This window comes from Mustela nivalis (genome assembly GCF_964662115.1).
Source record: "Mustela nivalis genome assembly, chromosome: 15".
In the NCBI taxonomy this organism is placed as follows: Eukaryota; Metazoa; Chordata; class Mammalia; order Carnivora; family Mustelidae; genus Mustela; species Mustela nivalis.
The window spans coordinates 24,035,149-24,055,265 of record NC_139034.1 but is presented as its reverse complement, the minus strand read 5'-3'; positions in this window follow the sequence as shown (position 1 = coordinate 24,055,265).

The following is a 20,117-nucleotide window of genomic DNA, read 5'->3' as shown; positions in this document are numbered from 1 at the left end:
CACCTTCCTGTCAGAATAGTATTATGACTTCTTAACTCCCATTATCAAGTGGGAGTTCTCTATGGAATTTACTAACGTTATTTCTTGGACAGATATAATGACGACATTGTCATTTTTATGTGACCCATATGATTTTAGACATTAGTGAACCTCACTAGAATAAAAAGCTGATCAATCCAACAGGATGCAGTCAAATGGCAAACCCTTGTATCTCGAATCCTGACTAGTCATTTGTGGTTTTGGTTCGAGATGTCCCAGGATTTCATAAGGAGCATCTAAATTATTAAGAATTACCAAAAGAAATTACATGTGCTTTCTTTCAAATAAAAATCAGGATTCATAATAATAACAGCAGCGCCAATAATAAAGTCTGTCAAATGTGTCTATTCACAGGCAGCTCACTGAGATACAATGAAGGGGCAGAACCCCTTCATTTCCATGACCTCATAAAGATTTTTTTGCTTGGACACGCTGGTGATGTAAATGGGAGTTTTCCTTGTTTTCAGAAAATGACATGCAAAAAAGTTAACGGATGAAATTGAACCAACTCTTTTGATTTTCAACACATTCATTTGTGTATTTGGGTATTAAATTGTCCTTGAGCACCTGCTACTTGCTAGGTATCCCATTAAATATAAAGAACTCCATAAAACACAATTCCTGCTCTCAAGTGGGTCCCAAGCTTGTGGAGGGAAAGGAAGAAGAAAATCAGTGATTTCCATATCCTGTGATGTCAAATGACTCTTAGGATGGTGTGGGGGGGGGTGGGTATTTCCTCCTGGGTAAGGAATCCTGCACAGACAAATTAAAATGGAATAGAAAAAGAAAGATGAGAAATTACAATATTCTGTTCTTCAAAAGACATTAAGAAAGTGAAAAAGGAGATTGGAAGTTACGTATCTAGCAAATGAGTAATAAAAAAAATGAACAACTCAGTTTTGTTAAGCAGATAAAACTTGAATGGGATATATCACAAAAGAGGATATACAAGTGCCAACAATCATATTGGAAAGGTCCCCAGCATCCTTAGTGCAGAAGAAAATGTGACATAGAGCCACAATGGAACACCGCTGAACATACAATAGAATGACCAAAATAAAAATGTTAACACCCAACATTACCAAGCACAGAGATGCATGGTTGGAAGACCGTTAAGCCATCTCTTACGAAGTTAACCAAACTAATCCTCCTCCAAGGTATTTAGGCCAAAAAGAAAAAAAATCTCTGTCCACAAAAACGTTGTATACAAACGTACATTTCGGCCTGATATATAATAATCCCAAACTGGGAACAACTGAAATGTCTGCCAGTACATAAAGAAATTGGAGTATATTTAAATAGTGGAATGCTACTCCACAATTAAAAAGAAATGAACTTCTGGTATGCATGATGACACAGATGAACCTCAGATTCTTTGCTGAACAAAAGAAGCCAGGGGCACCTGGGTGGCTCAGTGGGTTAAGCCGCTGTCTTCAGCTCAGGTCATGATCTCAGGGTCCTGGGATTGAGTCCCGCATCGGGCTCTCTGCTCAGCAGGGAGCCTGCTTCCCTCTCTCTCTCTCTCTCTCTCCGCCTGCCTCTCTGCCTACTTGTGATCTCTCTCTGGCAAATAAATAAATAAAATTAAAAAAAAAAAAAAAGAAGAAGCCAGACACACAAGCAAAACTAACATATGGGTGGGAAAAATCCCCTAATATATGGAGACAGAAATCAGAGCAGCGATTAACCAGAAGGCAGTAACTGGTGAGGACACTGGGAACTTCCTGGGGTGATGGAGATGTGCCATGTGTTGATTGTGATGGTGGTTACAGATATACACATTTTCCAGAATCCATCCGTCTGCGCAGTTGAAGTCTGAACATTATCCTATGCCCTTCACACCTTGCTAAAACGAGGGCGGAGGTCCTTAGTAAGCTCTGGTGCTGTCTGCGGTCTCCTAGGGCTGCAGGAAGGATGCCTCGGGGCACGGTGTGAGATGAGGCTAGACATGAGGTGGAAGAGCGAGGAGCGCTTCATAGGTCATGCTGAGAAGGTGACAACTGATCATGGAGGTCGTGGAAGCATTTGACATGGGAGGTGGGGGAATGTGGCCTGACTACAGGTTCGGGTGGCTTACAAAGATCCCCGGAGCTACTATGGTGGAGAGAGGAATTGCTACAATGAATTCATCTTACCAACAATGAGTTTTGAGCTACTTCTCTGGTCTAAGAGCTTAGGAAAAGGAAGTGAACAAATAGGTTGATGTCATGAGGTGAGCACCAAAGTAGGCAAAGCTCATGCAAGTGGAGAGGATGGAACAGATCATAGAAAATAAATAGAATCAATTGATGTTGAGATACAGTAAGTGGGAAGGATGAGAGCTGAGGTGGTTGTGGTCTCCAGTGTGGAACGCCACACCCAAAGACACGACATGAAAGAAAAACATCCAGTTCGTGAAGGACTTGTTGTGTATGAGGTGCCTGTGGGACAACCAGGTGGGGATGCCTAATGGGTAGTTGAAAATCAAGGCCTTAGACTCAGGAGAAATTTGGCGTCTAGAAATAACAGAAACAGGCAATATCCTTGACCATGCAGGCATTAATAGAAATGAATGCAGGATGGTTTTCATTATATTTAAAGCAGAAGCACAGTGGTTATGATTTCCTTCTGCATACGGATTTTTGTTGTTGTTGTTGTTTGTTTTTGTTTTTTTGTAGTGTGGTGGCTTTTTTTTTTTAAGATTTTATTTATTTATTTGACAGACAGAGATCACAAGTAGGCAGAGAGGCAGGCAGAGAGAGAAGAAGGGGAGCAGGCTCCCTGCTGAGAAGAGAGCCCGATGTGGGGCTCAATCCCAGGACCAGAGCCAGAGGCAGAGAGGCTTTAACATATTGAGCCACCCACGTGCCCTCTGTAGTGTAATGTCTTAATCATAGTCTACCATCAAATATTTTAGGAGTAGCTTTTATGTAGTGATAGCATATCAGCAGCCTGCAATAACAACTTCATAAGTTCTTAAGCAGAGGTAGTCTGTTTTAAGAACCTTCTTTGCCTCCAGTTATCCTAGGTTTTTGACTTAGAAGACTGAACCGTAACACCAAATACTGTAGAAAAATACTTGGCTCAGTAATTCTTGAGTCATTGCAATATTTGATTATCCATTTGGTTGTGACTCAAAAATTCTTGACTCTAATTGACGGTTGTGGTTAAAATAGTATATTCCTGTGTGTTTCTACCTCTAGTAATGGGCTTTGTGTGCTAGCTTTTTATATCCTTGAGCCTGGGCAAGTGCACAAGTCTTTAAAAGAAACATCATTTACAAATTGATGAGTCTGGAGAGATCATTTAATGTCTTTGAAGAGGTTTTGTGGGTGTGAAGCACATGGTGAGAATTAGAATTGGCCCTCTGATTTTTGTATTGAAATGAAGTGTACTTAATTTAAGTCATGTTCATGCCCTGATTTTATATACTGGTATCTATCAACAAACCTTGTAATACTTGGCGGGGGTGGGGGAAGACATGAATGCAAAAGAAACCTTAGGAAACATCATCATTTAAAGAGTAGGATCTCTACTGAAGGAGTAATCATGTCACAGACCCCAATGGAAGAGAAGAGAATCTCGAGAAGAAAGTTCTCAATAGCATTTATGGCCAATGTCTTGCCAGAGTCCAGCTGTATGTATTTTATTGGACAACTAGAAGGTGAATAACTCCCTCTGAAGAGAGCGGTTTCGCAGAGTGGTCGGTGGAACTGAAATTGTTAGGGGTGGAAGAGCAAGTAAGAGCTGAGGAAGAAGAGATAATAATAGAATGGCCTTGCAAGGAATTCAGCTGTCAAGGGGAGGAGAAAAGGAAGAGTTGCTGTTCAATGGGTATAACATTACAGCCCCCCACCCCCATGATGAATAAGCTCTGGAGATCTGCTATACAATACAGTGTCTGTAGTTGACCATCCTTACACATGTGTTGATACGGTAGATCTCACGTAAAACGTTCTTAGTATGCACACACATTCAAAAGGGATATGCAGAAAAGTTTAGAGGGGATGGCTATGTTCATTACCTTGATTGCAGTGATGAGATCATAGGTGCCTGCCTATATCGGAACTCCTCCGGTGGTATACATTAAATATGCCCTTATGTTATAAAAGGAAAAAGAAACCTAGCTGGAAGGAAAGATGAAAGATAGAATTCATTCATCATGTTTGTTAAAAGCAAAATGGTCCTTGTGAGATTGTTTTGCAGACCTTGGTGACTGGAGGGAATTTGTCCGAGCTTCGAATGTTCCTCACGCATCCTCCTCCCATTTGGGCTTTCTCTCAAAATGGACGAGGTATCTCAAGAGAGCCTTAATGGAAACACAACCATCAGATTCCAGCAAGCTCACAGGACCTAGAACAGATTACCTGTCACCTCCAGAGGGAACAGGACTGCCCTAATTCCCCAGAACAAGGCAAAAGGATGCTGTGAACTGGGTCACTGCACTGACATGTAGCAAGGGGGGTCAATGAGGAAATAAGCAAATTTTCCCTGGAGAAATTCACCTACTGTAGAAAGAGAACAATATTCTTATAGTCCAACTCTTCTTTAGTTCTGTATTCCAAGTTTTAAGTACTTAAGGGGTGGTTAAAGTAAATATTCATATCTGGAAGTAAATTTTAGGCAATAGTGAGAAAGGAGAATATTTTAATACGAACAAGAGCAAGGAGAGAACGCCATGCTAGGAGGCCATCTGTGACCACACTGACTGTAAATTACTTCCAGCAGCAATTGGATCTGGAAAGAGTTCTATTCTATTTTTTTTCTTAACGATTTTCATAATTGCCATTTCTCTGGGATCTGGGAAAGGACTGTTGTTTGTCCCCTTTCGAAGATTATGCTGTGCCTTCTATGTATGATTGCCTGAAACATTGTTTGGCTCACCCAGAATGCTCTTTTTATGACTTCTGATAGCCTGGTATTTTTCTTCTAATTATTCATTTACTTAAAAAGTGATTGCTGAACACAAACCACCATCATACGCTGTGACGTGTCTAAGGCTGACCTATTTTCTCCTTTACTATGAGCCTTGTTTTTCTATTCCTTTAAATCTTCAAAACAAATACTCTTTGTTGCAGCTCTGTGGACATACATTAGACCATAATGCTACTAATAATAATTTTTAAAAAATGAATGTTTAACTTGTAGCACACATAGAAATAAGCTTCATTAGGAGACACTGTTTTTAAGGGCTGTTTCTCTGCACTTAGGGAGAATGAATGATTATTTGCTCAAGCCAAGTTAGTGAGTGGTTGGTTTCCCAGCCACTTGACTGACAAACACCAGGTCTCGGAGGCAGTTTGGGGTTAAGGGTGGAGCTAACAGAAAGAGATGGATAGGTTGGGGCTAGCTATTGGCAATGGACTTAGATGCTTTAGTTTGGCTAAAATGTCATTTGCACATCAGTGTTTAAGAGTTTCTGACTGTGAAGTGTGTAAACCTGGTGATTCACAGACCTGTACCCCTGGGGATAAAAATATATGTTTATAAAAAATAAAAATTAAGAGTTTCTGACTCAAAGTGCCCAAGTTCAGATCTTGATTCCATCATGCATTAGTCTTGTGAACTTGTGCAAATTACTTACCCTTCGTTTCCTCACTTGTAGAATCTGAATAATCTTATCTTCTTAGAGTTTTATGAAGATAACACAAGACCTTGAGGAGCTCTGTATAGTTCTCAGCTGGTGATAAACCCTTAAGACATGTTAGTTTTTGTTATCATCATTAGCTTTGGGTTTGTTTCATTCCAGGCCTGGAGTTTTGATTAATAGTAAGGGAGAGTCCGAGCATTCCAAGTAGGTCTGTAACAACATCAAGGGACCTGAGGGAGCCTGGATGGCTCAGTCGGTTGAGCATCTGCCTTTGACTCAGGTGATGATCTCAGGGTTCTAATATCGAGTATCAAGCCCCTCGTCGGGCTCCCTTCTCAGTGGGTTTCCTTTCCTGGCTCACCCCCCAACTCGTGCTTTCTCTCTCTCTCTCTCTCAAATAGACAAAATCCTTTTAAAAAGAGAGAAGTGAAAGGACTCCAGATTTTATAAAGCATCTAAAAAGATTTGTTACAAATCTTGTAACACATGTATCTTTTGACACGTATGTCTATACGTGATTGTAAATGCTAGACACAAACGCAGTTTCTGATCCTCGCCTCCGGTTTCTCCCCAAGACCCACTGTTCGCCCTTTTCTAAGGAAAGCAAGGGGATGGTTCTTGCTGATTGAGTTTGTCTTCTGTGTCATCCACATTGCTTTACCCCATGAGGTCTTACATGGTTTAGAATGTCTTCTTCTAAAACACTGATCTCTAGTTGTTACGTCTTTATCGGTTCATTTCTCTACAGGGCTTTGCTTTCCTCCACCTGCTCTGCAACATGCCGGCTGTGATGCTGCTGCTGCAGCTGTCTGAGATTCTAAGCTGAGCTTTCTGAGCCTCCCTCTGTGTTCTCCTTGACACCTGCCTCCTCCGTGGTCTGCCTTTTGTCATGATAAGGGAGCTTTAAATTCTTTTGGCAAGAAGAACCATTTCAATTCGCACATGTGCCAAATGATGTATGGAGGAGGTTTTCACTGAGGCTTTTTCAATGGTAGGAGAAGTCTGGAAACAACTTAAAGGATGACCAGTGGGAAACTCTTTAAATAAATTATGGTCCATTCGAATGTAGAAAACTAGATCACCGTTTAAAAAGGAGCATTTCTGTACTGGTTTAGAAAGATATTCAGGGTCTTTTAAGAAAGAAGAGTGGAGTGCCTGGGTGGCTCAGTCATTAAACGGCTGCCTTCTGCTCAGGTTATGATCCCGGACTCCTGGGATCGAGCCCCACATCATGCTCCCGCCTCAGCTGGAAGCCTGCTTCTCTCTCTCCTGCCCCCCCCCCGCCCCGGTTTATATTCCCTCTCTCACTGTCTCTGTAAAATAAATAAATAAATAAATAAATAAATAAAATCTTTACAAAAAGAGAGAGGGAGAGAGCAAGATGCCCAGGAGTTTATACTGCGTGCTATAATTTCTAAGATCATTTTTAAAGAAGAGTCATGTATTTTCTTTATACAAAAGGAATATCTCTAGAAAGATAAGCAAGAAAGAGATAATACTTGTTGCTTCTGGATAAGAGACAAAGGTGGGAAGGAGACCTACTTTATGGGACCTTTGTATTGTCAAACTTGTGACTGCAACCTATTCAAAAATAATTTTAAAATAATACAAAGAACAGTTAAAAATGTATAGTCCAGGGATGAGATGACAGATAAGCCTATCCTATCAAAATCCATGAAAAACAAACCCTCAGTTCCACAGTCTATTAACATTCAAAGCCAGCCCCCACATTTCTGCATATTTCTGGGAGGATGTTTTCAGAGGCTACCCCTGAAGGACCCACAGACCTCCATCCTTAGTTCTTTGTTCCTGAAATGAAACTCTGCTTCTTTCTGGTTTCTAAAAGGAAGAAGAGCACTCACAGTAAAAAGTTGAGATTTTTAGGGTTTTTTTTTTTTTTTTTGAAGCTTCATCAGATGAAGAGGGAGGAGGGGTTTACAATGAAGCATCACTAGGGGTTTACAATGCAGCATCACAAGCAACTTTAAGGGAAACACGAGAACCTTTGTTTAGCTGTGCTTCCACAGTGGAGTTCCAATAATCCGGCCAGCCCACTGTCTTCATTGGGCTCCCTCCTCTGTCCTCTTCCTTTCTTTACAAAATAAATAAATAAATAAATTCTCTTTCTCTCCTGCAGAGAGAAAGAGTTCTGAGTTCTGTGTCCCACAACTGGGACACTGGGTTCTGTGTCCCAGTTTTGTTGCTTAAATGTGCCACTGACACATATACTCCAGGGCAAGTATTTTTTCCAAATATAGGCAATTCTTAGTTGAAAACTGAATCTGCTCTCAGTTCTAATATTACGTAAAATGCCACATATTAGCTAGAGTGGTAACACCAAAATCCTGACAGATTTATGTGCACCAGCACTCAGACTATGCATGTTGGAGTTCTTCAAGGTCTCCTTCTCTTCCAAACCACTATCTCCCTGGGCAAGCTCCTATACTCCCTGGGCTTTAATTACATCTAATCTCAAGGCACCCACAGGTACATCTTCAGCACCAGACCTCTCCTATGTCAAGCCATGTGCAACATCTCCATTCAACAAACTCCATATCCCACCCAAAGGGAATAAATGATCTTCTTCCCAAACCAATCCATCACCAGCGCTCCTTGTCTACGAACCAAGCTGCTCCAAACAGAAGTCTCCCTCATCCACATCAGATCCACCCCTGAGGAAGTTCTGCCTTTCTCCATCTCCACACAGACTATCTTAATCCAGTGAACGGTATCTGACCGGAGCCAAATTTTCCAATCCTGTGTTCGGGTTCTTGTTGCAAACTATCGCTAGTTTAAGATGTTTGGAGATTCTTGGGAGCTGTAAATCTCCTCCTCCACACGTGTGCCACCAGATGGGAAGTTACAGTTAAAGCAAGTCTCTGACCAGATTCTGCCACACATTGCAAGCATTTGTTTACAAGTAAAAGCGAAAACTGTCATACAATCTGTCCCGCTTTGTTGGACTTGGGGCACTTTGGAAAGAACCCCGGGCTGAAGGGTTCCCTCCAGTAGATGTGACTGCTGTCTTCTAGCAGTAGGATTTAGCTCACCTTCTTTGGGATCAGAATCCTCTGCTAGGAAGTGCGACAAGAGTCTGGTTTCTAGTCTAGGCTCCTCAAAAATATGAGAGAGGCCACAGGGCTTATAAGATTCTGAGGAGGTAGAAGGGGTTCAGAGGATAGAAGAGGCTGTGTAATTGCTCAGAGTTAATTCATAAATTCCGAATGCCTTTCCTTTCACCAATGCGATATTCCCTCTAGCATTCCTATGCCAGTGAACAGGCACTATGGGGAAGGCTTAATGGCGATATTTGAAGGCATTTGTTGCAGCTGCCTTTGGGGAGTGGATGAGGGTAAATCGAATGTTAAGTAGCCACCTCTAGAGTGGAAATTTTTAAAATTTTGTATATATTCGTATGTAGTTACCTGTAACCTAATATGTTATATAATATCATGTACATATATATGTGTATTTATATGTAACATTTAGAAAGCACACTGCGGACAGTGTATCCCTCCTACCTGCATACTTCTAACCCATTTTCCTGGGTCCTCTCTTGCTCTCTGGTAAACCCATTTTCCACACAGGTGAAACAGCCAAAACCACAGACCTAGCCATTTCCCTGCCTCAGTGACATCTCCTAATCTACTGTGCTGGGCTACCTCATCCTCCTTTCTGTTCCTTCCATTGGCTGAGATAAGTACCTTCTAGCATGTGTCCTCCTGGTCTAGAACATGTTCTCTACCTCTCTGGGCATAACTAAACCCTAGTGTCATGGAGGCCACCACTTCAAGGAAGACATCACTGACTCTTCGGATGACGTGAGTCTTTCAACAGACCCACCTGTGATTAAAGTTGCAATGAGTTCATTGTCTGATGTTCATCACTGGACTGTTGTTATTTTAGGGACAAAGTTCACATCTTTCTTACTCTCTCAGCACCGCCTTTGTCTCACTGAGAGTGTCCAATAAATATTTGTTGCATGACTGAATGAATGTGAGAGCTGTATTATATCTGAGGAACTTCATCCACAGGCTTACATTGGACTTCCTGTTGGAACATGGGTTTGTAGTTATGTCTGGGAATATCCATCTTTAGGAAGATTCTTTGGAAAACGACACGACACATTAATTACTCAAGCTGTATTATATAGAGAGAAAGTATAAATTTGATGTCTTTTGAAATCTAAATCTTAAATTCTCCTTATTTGTCCGATGATCTTTGAGAAGAGAACCATCTGGAACAAGATGAACACAAATCATTGCATACTCTGTGTGGTCATTTCTCCCTCAGTGTACCTTGGGGTCTCCTGCAGACGGTATTGCAGGGGTTAGAGGTGAGGCAAAGGAAGGCCTTCTAATGGGAGTCAAAGGAGGCTTCTCAGGAAACTAGTCTGGAAATTGTGCTGCGGATTCCCTCCACATGGAGAAATACTACAAAGCACAAAATCTATCTGCTCTGTTCAAGCAAAAACAGATTCGAATTTCTAATTTCTGTTTGTATTGCAAAGAATGGATCTCTTTTATGGCATACTACTGTGTCTTGGAGGCAATGCAAGAGATAATCTATACATTAAAAGATTGCCAATAACTTCTCCAGCATTAAAATCATCATACCACAGCCCCTCCCACCCCACATTGTATTGCTTATTAAAAATACAGACAGTTGGACCTAAGTCTCAAAGATTATTATTCAGGAGATCTGACCCAGGACTCCTGAATTTGCTCTTCAAAAACTAAGTTGTAAGACACAAAAATCTAGAGAGAGCTATAAGGAAGCACAGAGCAAACATCCATGTTAACTCTGTTCACACACACGGTTCTAGTTCACCACTTTGATCAGCCATGGAGAGTTCCAGCTTGTTACAGCCCTCACCACTGGAGAGCTTAGTGACCTCAGCAGATATCAAGGCTGCCCTACTGAGAACATGGGGTACCCTGAGTGAGAAATTGAAGTGAATATTAGTACAAATGAAGAAATAGAAAAGTATTTTCTTTCTCTTCTATAGGGAGTAGCCTACATTGTCTTTTCAGCTATATTTACTAATACAAGTATGGCTTCCTCATTTCTCTTATTAGAAAAATCTAAACTTCCACAAGAGGTAAGTGATGGATACTAATGTAAACAGCATGCTCCTCTAATACTTTTAATATATGAGTATACCTACAGTGTCTTGACTTAAAATAGGAACACACTTTTTTCCAAAAAAAGATATACATGCGAATCTATTTTCAAACAAAAAGAACAAAATGTCACTCTGTTGATGGTTTTTGAAAAGAACTGCTATTTTAAAAGCAGGGTCTATACGTTTTGGCAGAGGGTTATGCATTAGAAACACGAGGAGTTTGTTGACTTCTTGGTGGGAATGTAAGCTGACGGGAGCGTATGGAGTAGAAGCAGGAATGGACAGTATTGAATTACCAGATAAACAGGTGAGCTGTGGGGGTGGCCAGTGGTTCCCTCTACATAATGAAAACCTTCAGTTCCTCCATAACTGATTTTCTAAAGGAAGGAGTTAAAGGACTTGGAGACAAAATTCTGATTTTATTAAGACAGTTCTAGTCACAAGACAAAAATGATGGTCTAGAATTCTGAATATCTACCCCAGGGCATTTGATCTTTCTTCCTGATCATCTGTCAGCTTTTGCCAATGTGCCCCCACCCCTGGGGGTGGGGTCTGGACAGAGACTAGACTGGGGCAGGCAAAGCATGTTTCTCAAGACAGTTCATCTTTGACCTAGCAAGAACCCCACTCGCTCACTCTCAGGGTCCCTGACAAAGTTGCTCTGACCTTTCCTGTTCTATGGTTTTACATCTTGGGGTTTTGTTTTGTTTTATTTTTATTTAATCATCCTATTTGTTGTTTTAAACTCTAGCCTTGTTGGAGTATAAGGCCATGGACTAGCAGCTGTCGGACACCTGTTTTTGTCACTTACTAGCTGGACAAATGTCTAATCTCTCAGCCTCTGTTCCCTCATCTGTTAACCGGAGGTGATACCCGTGCTTGCCTCCTGGGAAACTCACTGCACTGTGCCTGGCAAGTAACAAGTGCTCAGGAACTGTCACTATTCTTTTCACTCTTAATATTTTCACATTTTGAAGTCTGGCACCTGGTTATATCCCAAAGAATCCATCAGAACCTCATTTACATCAAATTAAGCATCTACATCTGACTCTGAATTGGAAACTTTCTGCCCATGACTGCTCTGGAGTTCTCTGGCAGTTTCCTTGGAGAGCCTGGTACAGCCTGTAAAGCGGTGTCTAGCTTTTCTGTCAGGGGCCCTGAAGACCTAGTTTATCAGACCATTACCTAAGCAAGAAGGGCTCTGCCCAGCTCATCTGTGGACTGATACTTTTATATTTATATTTGTTTTTTTAAAGATTTTATTTATTAATTTGACACAGACAGAAAGAGAGAGAGAGAGAGAGTACAAGCAGGGGGAGCAGCAGAGGGAGAGGGAGATGCAGACTCCCCTCTGAGCAGAGAGCCTGACATGGGACTCAAACCCAGGACCCTGAGGTCATGACCCAAGCCAAAGGCAGACAGTTAACAGACTGAGCACCCAGATGCCTGGAATGATATTTTTAATTGCACCTCACAACGTTCATGGTGTTTAAATTATGTCTCCTAAATGGAGATGCAACCATTCAGACCTGTTGTGTGTCCAATAAGGCCCCGGAGGAGGAGACATGCCAGCACGAGGAGGGAAGGGCATGACGCGAACACAGTGCACCCTGTGGGGACTAGAGACAGCGACCAGAGTGCCCCACCACCCACAGTGTTCACAGAAGTGAATAAGAAGTAGCCAACACAGGGGCGCCTGAGTGGCTCAGTCTGTTAAGCATCTGCCCTGGGCTCTGGTTGTGATCCCAGAGTCCTGAGATCGAGCCCCACATCTGCGTCCCTGCTCAGCAGGGGAGTCTGCGTCTCCCCTTCCCCCTGCTCATGCTCTCTCTCTCTCTCACTCTCTCTCTCTCTTTCAAATGAATGAATAAAATTTTAAAAAGGAAGAGAAAAGAAATAGCACAAACCGCAAGACCTTAGAACTCCTCAGGCCAGGATGAGCACTTCGTTGTTTCCTGCATTCAGAACCTGGGGGTGTCCCCAGGCCCATCCCGCCTACCCTCCCCTGAGGCTGGAGGCTGTCAGGGCCTTGCACAGGGTGTGGACCTAAGGACACTCTCTAGGGGCAATTCCCATGAGCTTCCTCGAGTGTCAGGTCACTGATGCAGACGTTTTCAGTCACTGTTTTTTCTGCCTCTGGCAAGTGGTTTTGAGCTATTCAGTTAGGAAAGAAAAGGGTTGGTTGCTTTACAAAGAAATGAGACAGAAGGAAAATGTGTTTTGACCTAGTTAAGCAACTGGGTAGATTGTGTTTTCACAATTTCTGGTTATACCATATTAGCTACATGCATTTTTTTTTTTTTTAAACTTAGTCTTTCAACTGTTCTGGGAAAACAGACAATGTGCATTATAAATGTCTATCAAATAAAGTATTATGAACAGCGTTGCTTTTCAAACATGCTACATACAATTTCCTCCCTCCTTGACTCCTTTGTCCTTCTCTCCCTCCCTTCCTTCCTTCCTAGCTTCCATCTTTAAGGGCAAGGACCACTCTGTATGTGAAAGGATACGTGAGACAAACAGAAGGCCCGACCCTCAAGAAGCAGTCTAACGGGAGGCAGCCATATTAAAACATGGAACCACAATTACACAGGTGTGTACAAGGGAGAAGTAGGAAGTGGTTATCCTACCTTGCTTTTGAGGGAAAACAACAGAGAGAGGAATTGTCCCCTGAGTTTAATTCTAGTTAAAAAAACAAAACAAAACAAAAAAACCAACAACTGCATGGGGCACTTGTCAGACTTTATGAGAGTCAGGGGTACACACACAGACACACGGATGGGAGTCAGTAAAAATCCCCCTCAAGAATCTTAAGGCAGAATTCTTAGGCAAAGGAACCTAGAACCGAATGCTTGGCAAGAGATTCTTGGCTTGGCTTAAGAGATTGACCTCAGCCTTCGTGTCCAGATCTTTAGGATCCAGCTTTGGTTCAGTTTGACACACACGTATTCAACTTCTGTGGGTTTTGTTGTTGCTGCTCTGTTTTGCTTTTTGAGAATTTTAGATAAGCAAATTTAGGTACTGATTAGCAAGGTAACTTGCAAAATTGTTAGCAACATATATAGTGGATGTTACTTGTAGATTCTTCCTCAGTTCCAGAAAATGACCAGATATCCAGCAGGTGGACGTGGCAAAAGAGAATGTTCGGGAAGCAAGAGCAGCATCGGCAAAGATACGGAGGCAAAGGGTAGCTGGGTACTGTGGGGAGATAGAAGAGGTTCATGATGGCAGCAAGGTAGGGGTGGCATAGAGTGGAGCTAGTGAGTGGGACAAGGACATAATATGCCACTGACTGCTGATGGCAGCCACGTTTGTATGTCCAGTCCTCTCGCTGAGCCCCCCAGCCAGACTTCTAATGGCCGCCATGCTGCGTCCACACAGATCTCTAACAACGTTCAAGCTAAGAATAGCCGAAACAGAACCTTTCATCTCTGTGGTTCTGATTTTTTTCCTCCAGTTCTATTCATCTCTGTCAGTGGTAACTTGTACCCACAGTTAATGAAGCTGAAAATAAAAAAAAGTTGTGTTCATTCTTCATTTTTTGCCCCAAATTTGCCCCAAATTTGTCTCTCTACTGCCACCATGGCTGCTATTACTCCACTCTAAGCCTCTGGATTTTTTTAGTGTGTTTTTGTAATAACTACCTTTTTTACAAAAATCTAAATCTGATCATGACAGTTCCCTACTTTGGACACTGGAGGCTTTTTATCAGTAGAATCAAGTTCTTAAGGGGTCCAGAAGGGCTCCAGGTTTTGCCTCTTACTTCTCCAGGCTCGTCTTGCCGCTGTTCGCTCTGTCAGTCTCTAGCCACTCTTGCTTTCTTTGCCTCATCTTCAGGGCCTCTGCCATTTCCTTGGCTAGATGGTGGCCTTCTAAATATCTGAAGAGTTCACTGTTTCCCATCTTTGGATCTCAGTTCAAGTACAGTAGTCTTTTCATGATCTCATTCTCTAAAGTAGTTTACAAGGCCACCTCTTTCCCACCTTTCACTGCCCGAGTATTATCCTATCTTTCTGTTTATTATGTCCAGGCTAATAACAACTCTCTGGGATTATATTGCTGATGTTTTGTTGACTTCTGGATCTGCCTTCCCTGAGTGTAATTTTCTTGAAGGCAGAGACCTTGTCTTTCTTGTGGGTTGTTGTTACCTCTGTCTCCAGATCACGGTTTGTCATTTATTAGATGTTCAGTAAATATTTGTTGACTTGAATGAATAAATCTAGGATCTGGCCCATTATACCTAACAATGGAAGGCTACAGGCTAGTTTTTATGGTCTCACATTTGATTCAGAGAATGTTCCATGTGTCCTTGAGGAAACTGTATTCTGCTGTTGTTGGGCGAAGTGTTCTATTGGTGTCTATTAGGACTGCTTGTGTTATAGTAATACAGATTTTCTGTATCCTTATTGTTTTTCTTCCCAAGTTGTTCTATCAATTTTTGAAAGTGGGATCTCGAAGTCCCCAGCTACGACTGTTGAACTGTTTATCTTTCCCTTCACTTCTATTTTGTTTGAGTTAGGGAAGTTTTTTATATTCTTCATTCTATCTTGGGATTCCCTCTCACTTTCTAAATGATGTCTTAAAAAATGTTTATACATATGTTAAGGTCTACTCCTTATGCTATCAAGTTCTACGGGTGTTGGCGGATGCTCCCTTCCAAAGTCCTTCCTGTCAGGCAGAGCCGTGGAGTTCTCTATTCTTACAGAATCTCAGACCCCCTGAGCCAGAGCTGGAGATAGGGACTTCTCCCAGAGTGACACACGGCCCGGTGCCTTTGTTTTCTTGGCTTACAGTGCTGGTGTGGAACTTCCTCCCTATGAGCGAGCTGTAGTGGAGGCCATCAGACCCCAGTGTTCCCAGTATGTAGTAGCTGCGGAAGAACCTTTGCTCTTTCAGTGAGCTGGATGGGGGAAGGGAGTCCCATTTCTCTGCCGTGCCTGCTCTAAACAGTGATTCCCGACATGAGACTGTGAAGGATGAACAATCCTTGTGGCTTATTACTTCCAGCTTTAGACTAGATGCTAAGGAGAGCAGAAGACCCTACCTTTTCGCCTACATCCGAAAGCAATAGTTCTTCCATCAAACAAAATGTGGGTGGATGATGGTGTGATGGGAGCTGGTCCTGATTCAAACGCTGAGAACTTTTTCTGTTTTTTAAATAAGAGTTAGCATAATTTGAGTAAATGTCATGCTGTTTGCCGTACATCCTTAGGGAAATTTCCAGGGACTTAAATTTTTTTTTCCTGTTTCTATTTTTACAATAAATAGCTATTTTGCTGGGAAAACCACTCCCCTAGGTCCCCATCTAGAGGCTCACATCACCATTCTAGAACTATCCCCTACCAGGCTAGTTTTTCAACTTTGAAGGCTCATTTAACAGGCACCCAGGAATCAGACTGTCCGTTTTACATAAATGTAAGACAAATGTCATGGCTACTGTTAATGAAAATAATTTAAACATGATAAATCCGCATTAGTTATTTGGATAATATTTCCCAAGTTGCTGTGTCCAGCTTAATGGCAGATAACATGAACCCTAAGTGAGGTTTAACAACTACGTATGGTTTGGGAGTTTTTTTATCCTTTAGTTTTTACTAAATTAGAACAACTAATTTAAAAAGAAAGCAAGTGACTTGTGAATTTGTTAACTACTTTTCAAGGCAAGACAAGGACTCAAAATTCCTGGAGTGATCTCTCATTGAAGATTGCTTCTGGCGCTATCAGGAGTAAAGTCAATAGGTTTATGAGTATTTTAGCTTGGGATAAAGCAGCTTACTTTTTCCTCATCTATACTTTGATGACATTCCACTCTGGAAAGTTTTTTTTTTTTTTTTTTTTTTTTTCCCATTTCCATTGCATCCTATGGAGATTGTTTTAAAATATAACCAACTAATATGAAGTCCACTAATTCCAATGAGGGAAGTATTTCTCACACTTTTTGGAGAAAGTAAAATTCTCAGCAATTAGTCTATCGTATCTTGTCTTTCTTATAAAATACTAATCTCATATCCTCAGAAGCAACATCTTGAAATTTCACCCCTGAAGTGACAGGTTTAGGCTATTCAGAGTTTTTGAGATTATACACACACACACACACACACACACACACATATATATATATACATTTTGAGATTTTTAAAAAAATTTATTTGACAGAGAGTGAAACGGCGAGAGAGGGAACACAAGGGGGTGGGGGAGGAAGAGGGAGAGGGAGAAGCAGAAGCTGGCCTCTGCTGAGCAGGGAGTCTGATGTGGGGCTCCATCCCAGGACACTGGGATCATGACCTGAGTGGAAGGCAGATGCTTAATGACTGAGCCACTCAGGTGCCCAGAGTTTTTGATATATTGTTGAGCTGTGACAGTTGAATAGGCTTCATGAAATCATAGAAATGTGTTTTACTGGCCTTATGGAATGTTGTGATGAGCTGGTTTTATCATTACTTTAATTTCAAAAAGCTAACGTGCAACATCTTCTCCTTTGACAGTCAGGGAAATTCAGAAGAAGAAGTAGACTTCTACTTCCAAGCTATTGGCACAATAGGCTGAAAAACCTTTATTCTGTGGGTTTGATTTTATTGCCTTACAATTGTGCTTCTCACCATTACCCTGGCATGAAGATGAGGGTCATTTCTTGACTGACATGTGTGGTCTCTGAGAAAGTGTTCAGTGGATGGTGACAGAGACCTTTCCTTGATGAGCCCTTAGCTCGAGTTTTGTCAGTATTAATGTTAACACATTTTCTCCCGTTCACACCATGGCCCATTAAAGAATCCTTAGCTTAAAAAAAGTTTCCTTTTCTAAATCATTGTTTCAGTATTGAATAGGTCAAAAAGCTGTCAAGCCCATCTACGAAATACACATAGGGCACACAGGCCAAGAGCTGACACATACAGTACAGTATCACAACTCATTCCTCAGACTAAGCACCCAGGGTTAATGCACACTGCACAGGTTAAGGGCAGAGTCCCCAACAAGGCTGCCCCACCTCAGATGCCAGCTGCAAATTTCAGAGTCCTCAGGCCCCAGACTTCTGACCAACTGGCTACAAATTCAGGAGTTCCCATGACAGCCCTCAGCTTTGATAATTTGCTAAAATGACTCACAGAATTCATGAAAACTCTATACTTGTGATTAAAGTTTTATGAGAAAGGATACAAATCAGGAAGAGTCAAAAGAGGAAGCACATTGGGCAAGGTCTGAGACCATCTTGAATGCAGGATTTCCACGTCCTATTCCTGTGAAATCAGAGTATCACTGTCCTCGCACATAAACATGTTAATTTACCAGAACTCTCAGACAGGCTTCAATGGTTAAAGTTTTTATTGGGATTTCATCATGTAGGCATGAATGATGGAATCGCTGGCCCGTGACTGACCTCAATCCCCAGCCCCTCCTGTTCTTCTTGGAGGTACATCTAGTATCCCATGGCTCAAAGCCCCAACCCTCTGATTTCATCTTTCTGGCATGGCCAGCCCTCATCTGGGAACTCTCGAGGGACCCACTATGGTCACTCAGGAAATTTCAGGTTTAGAAGCTCCTCTCAGAAACACGGTGAAAGGACCCGATGAAACCCCCATTTTACAACAAACACCTTCATCCAGATGCAAATTTATGCCAGCAGCGTGTGCATTAGTCATTGTCTTTCCTCCTGGAGTGAGGTTTCTATCGCTCCGTTTGATAAAGGCCTTTGGTAATCTGTCGTTAGACTAGTTCTCTGAGCTCAAGTTTACTATCATTCGTACGTGTGCACACATGAAGAGTGTAATGCCGAGAACCTCCTACGGATTTGGACTTTGTCTGTGATGATTAGTGTTCATTGAGTGTTTGCTCGCTCCAGGCATGGTGCTTGGCTGTGTACATGCATTTCATCCTCATAAAAATCTCAAATATTAGATAAATCTTATCTCCTCTTTATACATAAAGGAAGGGGTAAAGAGACACTGTGTCCAAAGTAATATGCCCAGAGTCCCAAAAGTAGTAAGTGGCAGAGCTGGGATTTGCAATGAGGCATCTCCTTTCAAAGTCTGTGCTCCATTAGACTGTGCTTCTTACAGCAATTAGAATATCAGCTTTGGGTGCCTGGGTGGCTCAGTGGGTTAAGCTGCTGCCTTCGGCTCAGGTCATGATCTCAGGGTCCTGGGATCGAGTCCCGCATCGGGCTCTCTGCTCAGCAGGGAGCCTGCTTCCCTCTCTCTCTCTCTCTGCCTGCCTCTCCATCTACTTGTGATTTCTCTCTGTCAAATGAATAAATAAAATCTTAAAAAAAAAAAAAAAAAGAATATCAGCTTTGCGCTGGAAAGTTCTGGAGCACCTCGTTTGGTTTATCATAAAAGTAATTTTTCTTTACTTGAAAAATGATGCAAAAGCATCAATGGTTAATGTCATAATATAACAAGGTTTCTTAAAAGAAAACACACTAAGGATTCATGTTACACAAAAAGACGATCCAATAAAATTCAGTGTTCAAATATTTGTCCTTCCCTGGATGCTTGTGAAATATCTTCATTTACAGATTCGCTATCCTAACACATGCAGAGTCAAATTCAATATTTACCCTGGGGACCTCTTCACTATTCTTCCTGGTGAAGTTATTCTGAGTTGTTTTCATCCCTGGTTTTAATGTTTCTGTTTTTATCCCTTGTTTTGCACGTTAACAAGCCACCTTTGAAGTATTGGGATGTTTGAAAAATTATTGATACTAAAAGTAAAGATATCAGTTTAAGGAAATTAAGAAAAGCTGACATGAAATAAAAATATAACGGATCAACGCACCTTCAGTTCCTTAACTGTACATAAAGGTAAAGTGTTGTGAGGCTTACACAATATAATAAATATATAAAGGGCCTCCAGAAAGGAACAGTGCTCCAAAAGACAGATCTAGAATCTTCTTGTCAGGGGGGCAGGTACCAGCAGACCCTCTGGAATGTTTCCTGAGTGCCCTTCTTTCCTGCTGTGTTCAGTTCTTATTCTGAAATAGAAAAAAAAAAAAAAAAAAAACAACTATTTTTCTCTTGTGGATATGGATTTAACAATTTAACAATTTAACAATCCTCTTGTTTTTTGGCATCCACCAGGAGAGGAAATGTCAGACTAGCCAGTCGGAGAAGGAAGATGGAGGTTTTTGTTTTTGTTTTTGTTTTTGTTTTTTTTTTAAATAAGATCTCATGAATGGAGAACTAACAGGGATATCAGAGCATCAGGAGCAAAATTGCAAAGTAATGAGAGAGCGTGATGCTTTTTGTTCTCTATTTTTGTTACTAGCTACTTTTCCTCTGCTCTTTCTCCGTCTTCAATCTTAGGTACTTGGAAAATGATGCAGTCTTCTTTATTCACTTATACACAGATGCTTTGTAAACCTCTTTCACATTTAAGAAAGAAGCAGAA